The following is a 6,912-nucleotide window of genomic DNA, read 5'->3' as shown; positions in this document are numbered from 1 at the left end:
GGATTAGGGTTTTGATATCCACCACTAATTATATTCAGCTAATATAACAATATGCCAATGCTTTGATCATGTTATGCATATCTAATGTTTGCCAACCTAAGGGCATGGGTGTATACTCCTTAAGCTATAAATTTTCCTAAGCAACGAGTTAGGCATGGGTGTATACTCTAACTCTTTTCTTTCCTAATGGATTTAGCATGGTATATACTAAGTTGTTCTTTATAAAAGCATATGTTCTATGAAAATCGACAAACACACGAGGCCTAGGGCATGGGTGTATACTCCCGGTTCCCCATGTTGATTAACCCAAGAATCGCGGTGTGGATTATTTTGTTACTTAAGTTACACCCAGGACTCGGTCATCCAAATTGATCCAACTAACTAGTCCATACCACATGCACATGTTGATCAGGCACACACATATGAGGAATTCATGCAAGCAGGTATTAATCAAGTTAAATAGCACAACAAGATCATCACAAAGGCGCCAATATTGAAATATTAATTAAACATAACTAGGGCTTCAATCTAGCCCTAAATAAAATATAAACTACATAATAAAAATAAAAAGGTGGAAGAGAAGAAAAACCCAAACTCTTCTTGATTCAGCCTTCAGTTCCTTTCCAGAGCTTGTGCCTCTTTCTCCACACCTATGCCTAGAACCTAAGAGGTTTATTTATAGGCTTTAGAAGTCCTTGTTACATGAGTAAACCTAGAAAATTCAGAGTTTTAAGTCCAAGTCCAATTAGGATAAAGAAAACCTAAGTCCAAATCGGAATAGGATTCGCCCAGAATTGCGGTCCTGACTTGCGGCGTGATTTTGGCCTTCCGACGCTCCGAATTGGGCAAATTTTATTTCACAATGATTTGTAGCCCTTTGACTTAGCTTTCCAATTCCTCTTGAATCACCTCAATCGGATATCTGAGCTAAAAGTTATGACCAAAATACCGAGACATGTTCAGAATCCAATTTTTCATCCAATCCGATTTGACTTCAATGTGAGAAATTCCGAATTGATCCTTTCCTCTATTTGATTAAACTTAACCATGATTGGCTAAGGTCAACCATATCTTCTAGGTCTGCCCAATTTGCCCTTTAAGCTTATAATTCTTCCAGAAATGCTTTCTTTTCTTCTAAAAGCCTATAAAACAATGAAAATACAAAAAGGAAGTAAAATGTCCTAATTAACCAAAACCAAATGATTAAAACATGCAAGTTAAGGGCTGAAAATATGAATATTTTATCACTTATCAGTTCTTGGGTTAATCAACATGGGGAACCGGGAGTAGACACCCATGCCCTATGCCTCATGTGTTTGTCGATTTCCACAATTTTATGCTTTCTTGAAGAACAACTTAGTAGACACCTATGCTAAATCCTTTAAGAAAGAAAAAAATTGAAGTAGATACCCATGCCTAATTCTTTGCTTAGGAAAATCAATAGCTTAAGGAGTAGACACCAATGTCCTTAGGTTGACAAACATTAGATATTCATAACATGATCAAAACATTGGCATATTGATATATTAGCTAAATATAATTAGTATTGGATGTCAAAACCCTACCTTTTTATCATTATCAACTCAAAACGAATCTTTGTTTTATTTTACTTTTGGAACTGATTTTAAGCAAAATTTAGCAATCCTCGTGGGAATGACCCCGTACTTGCATCCTATACTACTGTGTTGACCTCGTGCGCTTGCGGGTAAAACATCCAATTATTTGCCTATTAATTTAGGTAGGTAATTGTGACAACAAGTTTTTGGCGCAGTTGCTGGGGATTGTGGCAAATTTTGTTTAAAATTAATTTCCTTTAGTTGTTTTATTTTACTTTTCAATTTTCAATTTTGGTTTTTTTCCTTTAATCTATTTTTGTTTTAAATTTCCCTATTTTTCTAGTGCTTCCCGCAATTCCTGTTTTGCCTCTGGAGGTGCACTCAATTGCCCAACCTGGGCGATCAAGCACACCAGTGCGATCGAGCGCACCTCACGGTGTGATCGATCGCACACCCAGAAAGCAGCATAGTTACTGCACTAAGTATAGATCTGATTTTTTCTTTTGTTTCATGTAGGGTCATTCGAGTCTGCATATTAGTAAGTTTTCTTTTTAAATTTTGTTTTTAACTTCCCTTTTTAATTTTTTGTTATTTTATTTTTAATTTCACATATGTGGGGAGGCATTCCAATGCTCCATGGACCATGTTCTTTATGCCACGATCCTTATCACCATGTTAGAGAATATCCTTCAATAAGACAAATTTCTAACAAAATTTTTGGGCATAAGAACACATTGTATTCTAGACCGGGGAACGGACACTATTTTGATTTATGTAACCCAACATGGAGCCAACAGTCCAATCTCTCATGGCAAGCTCAAGCTCCCAAAATTCATACTGAACAATCTCATAGACTGCAACATCACTCATATCAGCAATTCTATGACCATGAATATTCCTCTCAATCAGCTCCACAACAGCAATGTCGGGGTGGACCACCTTCCCTTATAGATATGATAAATACATTGATTAAGACTACACAGCAAGCATCTGAGGAGATGAAGACCTACTTCAAACCGAAAAGCAATAGTCTCAAAGAAGAAGAAGCATATCAAGAGGAGCCATCTTCCACCTATTGGCCTCCACAATACCAAGAAGATGAGCGATCTCCCATATATGATCATTCGGATTCTTCTCCACTTCAACAATACCAAGAAGAACCACCTCCTCCAAAAATGCCTGCCTTAGAAGAAGCAGTTGTTGCCTTAGAAAAACAGTGTGCATACTTTACAAAACATGTAGCAGCTCATCTCAGCCGCATGGAGGAAAGAGAGAAATCATTTGAATGGATGGAGGCCCACCTCATGCAAAAATCAGATACTCTTAAAGAAGAAGAAGAAGAAGAAGAAGAAGAAGAGAGTCAAAATCAGTTGGTGGCCAATCCTAATGAGCATTACATGGAGGAAGAGTGCACCTATTATCAGGTACAAGCTATCACACTAAGGAGTGAAGAGGTGGTTGATAATCAATTGGAAGAAGGGAAGGAGGAGCAAACTAACGTTCCACAAGAGCCACATCAAGTAAAAGAAGAGAGCACTGAGATTTCTTCAACATCAGCTCTTATTCCTGAAAAACCAAGAGGCCAAGAGAGAAGTCTATTAGAGCTACCACATGAGCAAATTGAGGACATCTAGATAGAGAAGCTCCTTGAGCTTTCTTCTTACTATATTCCAGTTCATGATTCTCCACTGGATGAGCAACTGTTTGAGAAAACTTAGAGTGGTCCTCCCCGATCGATAAACACTCGGAAGTGCATCTTGCAACTGAAAAGATTCATTCCCTTTGGTGCAAGAGAAGGAAAGATTGGTGCTTCAACTTTAAAGTACCACCGTCTGGCTGAAGACGTTAAACTTAGCGCTCATGGGAGGCACCCCATAGTTTATCCTCTTATTTTGTTTTAGTGTGTTTTCAGTTAATTTTTATTTATCTTTAGTGCTTTGTTCTTTTTACTTGTCTTTATTTTTCTTATTTTGCAAGGACAAGTGCGATTCAATTCAAGTTTGGGGGTGTGCCAGGGACGGATCCAGGAAGTCCAATGGCCTGGGGCCAGGCTAAGGCATAAATTACTTTTTTTTTTAATTGAAATGAAAAATATATTAAAATAGTTAAGTAATGGTGAAAGCATGAATGAAAACTACATTAAGATTGAAGATCAAATTAATATGTAAAGACATCAATTCAGTTTTAACGAAAAAAATAAACCAAAAAAAGAAACATAAATAATTGTTCCATAATGCATTTCAAATTTTAGCTCAAACACCTATCAAAATGGAACCTTTCGTGTTTTCATATCCCGAAAATCATCAATGATTGAATCTGTACTAAATGTCGCAGCAATTTCTCTTTCGATATACAACATCAGAGAATCCGTCAGAAACTCATCTTCAATTTTGTTGCGAAGCCTAGTTTTGACAATTTTCATAGCTGAAAATGCTCGTTCTGTAGTTGCAGTAGAAATAGGAAGAGTAAGCAAAAGTACAACAACTCGGAAAACAAGTTGATAGATAGTTGATTTTCCGGTTCTAACCAACCATTGGCACAATTCAGAAACATTTGACAATCCTTGGAAACTTGTATGTTGAACTACATTGTGTTCATAATGGTGAAGTTCTATTTCCAACCGTTCTTTTTCATGATCGGTAAAGTCTTGCGGATAAAACTTGTTTACCAATCGACATATATCATCAATTCTAAAAGAAGCACAAGCAACTCGAGGATCAAGAGCTGAGCCGAGAATAAGCAACTCTACTGCATCCTCACTAAACCGGCGATTTAATTCTTGCAATTGAGAATCTATTGCGGCACAAAAAATATCCACTCGATAATGATGCTCAATTGTAAAGTCGGCTTGTTGATGGCGAGCTTGACCTCGTCTCGCAACATAACGAGCATTCATATCTGGAATATCTATGTTGCGTTTATTGCAAAACGATTTCACATTGGCAAGTAAAACATTCCATTTGTCATCTCTATATTGTTGAATACACGCTTTAGTGGATGAAACAAGATGCATGGCACTTAAAATATCTTGAGATTTGGATTGTAAAGCTTGACATAAATGATCGGTAATTTGCATAGTTTATTTCATGAGATGTAAGATGAATATGAATTCAAATGAAGTCATTACCTGATGAACTGAATCTGCTTCTGCTCAATGGGAAGAAGTAGTTCCCATATCAATGAGTTTAACAATAACTTCACAAGCTGGACTAAAAATTTTAATTAAATTAGAAACTGATCTCAAGTGAGAACTCCAACGAGTATCTGCAGCCCGTTGTACAGTACTAATTTGATTAAGTCCCCTTCCAGTCTCAATCTCATCAATTTCAATCATGTAAGCATTTTCAGCAGCTTGAGCAACCCGCAATTCTTCAAATCGATTGCATGAGGCACAAACAATATTGACAATAGAACTCAAATTGGTAAAAAATTGATGAATGGAAATGACTTCTTTTGATGCCGTAACTAATGCCAATTGCAAACGATGTGCAAAACAATGAATGTAGTAGGCATATGGACAATCATTTGAAACCAAAGCTTGTAGCCCATTCAACTCACCTCGCATGTTACTTGCACCGTCGTATCCCTGCCCTCGAATGTTTTGAATGTCTAGTCTATGTTGAGACAATACAAAATATATACATTTTTTTAGGGTTAATGCCACAGTATCAGAGACATGAACAAGCCCAAAAAAACGTTCTCGCACGAAGCCATTTTTGTCAACAAATCTTAAAACTATAGCCATTTGCTCTTTCATTGACTCATCACGAGCTTCATCAACAATTATGCAAAACTTTGCATCACCAATTTCATCACGGATTGCCTCTTTCACTTTGGTTGAAAAAACATGTAAAATTTCTTTTTGTATCGTTGGTGATGTGTAAGAGGCATTCTTTGGAGCTTTAGCTATCACTTCAGAAATCTATGCATTATATGAAACCGTCAAATCTAATATTTTAAGGAAATTTCTACGATTCTTTGAACTCACACTTTCATCCCGACCTCTAAAAGCAACACCTTGAAATGCAAGCACTCGAACAACATCAATTGAGGCTTTCAACTGCAGTCGATTGTTTGCAGTTTGTTCAGAAGTGCTTTTTCAAACACATTTTGTATGTGTTGAGATTGGTTCTTCAAGTCTTCATATGACCTCTCAGCAATTCTGTGAAATGAATTAGGATCTTTCCCTATATGATTGAGAAACGCACAATGTTTTCCATCTCTAACTCTCTTCCAATTCTTAAATCCATCTATAGTGAATACACGTTGCGTAGGATGCCCCGATGGCTTACTAAAGAGGAAGCATGGAAGACAAAAAGCTGCATCTTTATCAGGTGAATATTCAAGCCATGTAGGAAATAGCAAGAACCACGAAGGTTGAAAGCTACGAAGGTGATTTGCTTGTCCAGATTTTGGGTACTTTGAGATATTACGTCGGTAAGGACCAGCTTTAATGTAAGCTCTTCGAATTTCATCTCGTTGATTAACATCATAATCCCATATCTGACGACGCAATCCAGGATCATACTCCAATGAACTAATATCAAATTGATTGGCATCAACTCTCCGAGGTTTTTTAGGAGAATTTTCAGAAATTGGGATATCAGAAGTTGGCGATGATGTATCACCAACATTGGCATTTGAACTTTGTGCATTTTTCCTTTTGAAAAGTTCAAGTATTGTATTTGGCTTTCCCATCATCTACAAATAAATTTACATGGTCATTCTGTAAAATAAAATAGCCTTTATGTATCAAATTCTCCAATTAAATGTTTAAATTCTAACCAATATTCTCAATATTTAATAACCATAATATCCAAATAACCATATTTAATAACCTTGGAACATGCAACTTGAATGTCTCTTTTTCACTGTTTCTCAAACCCATACAATTACAAATAGAATTTTACTTGGAAAAATAATTGTTCAACCTTTGAAATTGCCAAAAAAGAAGAGAAAAGAAACAAAAAGCAATCAGTGAATCAAAGAATAACCCATTCCCAACAAGCATAACCCTTTCTCTCTCTCAACCCTCATTCACATCATTTAACCACATTCAAAATTCAAATCCACTGAAATTCAAGAAACCCAAGAAGAGAAAACATAAAGATCAGTGACAGAGCATAGCGCAAGAAGGGCCAAGAGGCAAGAAGCGCAGGCTGCAGATACTGCCTAAATCCAGCTCTTGTGGGTAGTGAACAGACTACAATGGTGATTGGTGAATACAATTTCTGGGTGAAGTAAAGCAAGCATAAAAATTGAAGAAAAAAAATTGAAGTTAGGGTTTTGAAAACTTACAATCTATTGCCGTGGCTGCCGCTTGCCGGTGCCACTGCCGAAGATCAAGACTTCAAGT

At 36.7% G+C, this 6,912-nt stretch overlaps 1 pseudogene; it reads right to left on the bottom strand.

Moving 5' to 3' along the window:
- Nucleotides 1-3,819: 3,819 nt before the first annotated feature.
- On the bottom strand, nt 3,820-6,254 carry LOC132167413 (uncharacterized; annotated as a pseudogene).
- Between the last annotated feature and the right edge of the window lie 658 nt (nt 6,255-6,912).

Source organism: Corylus avellana, chromosome 2 (genome assembly GCF_965113065.1).
Source record: "Corylus avellana chromosome 2, dhCorAvel1.hap1.2, whole genome shotgun sequence".
Classification (NCBI taxonomy): domain Eukaryota; kingdom Viridiplantae; phylum Streptophyta; class Magnoliopsida; order Fagales; family Betulaceae; genus Corylus; species Corylus avellana.
This window is presented reverse-complemented; position numbering and strand designations above follow the sequence as displayed.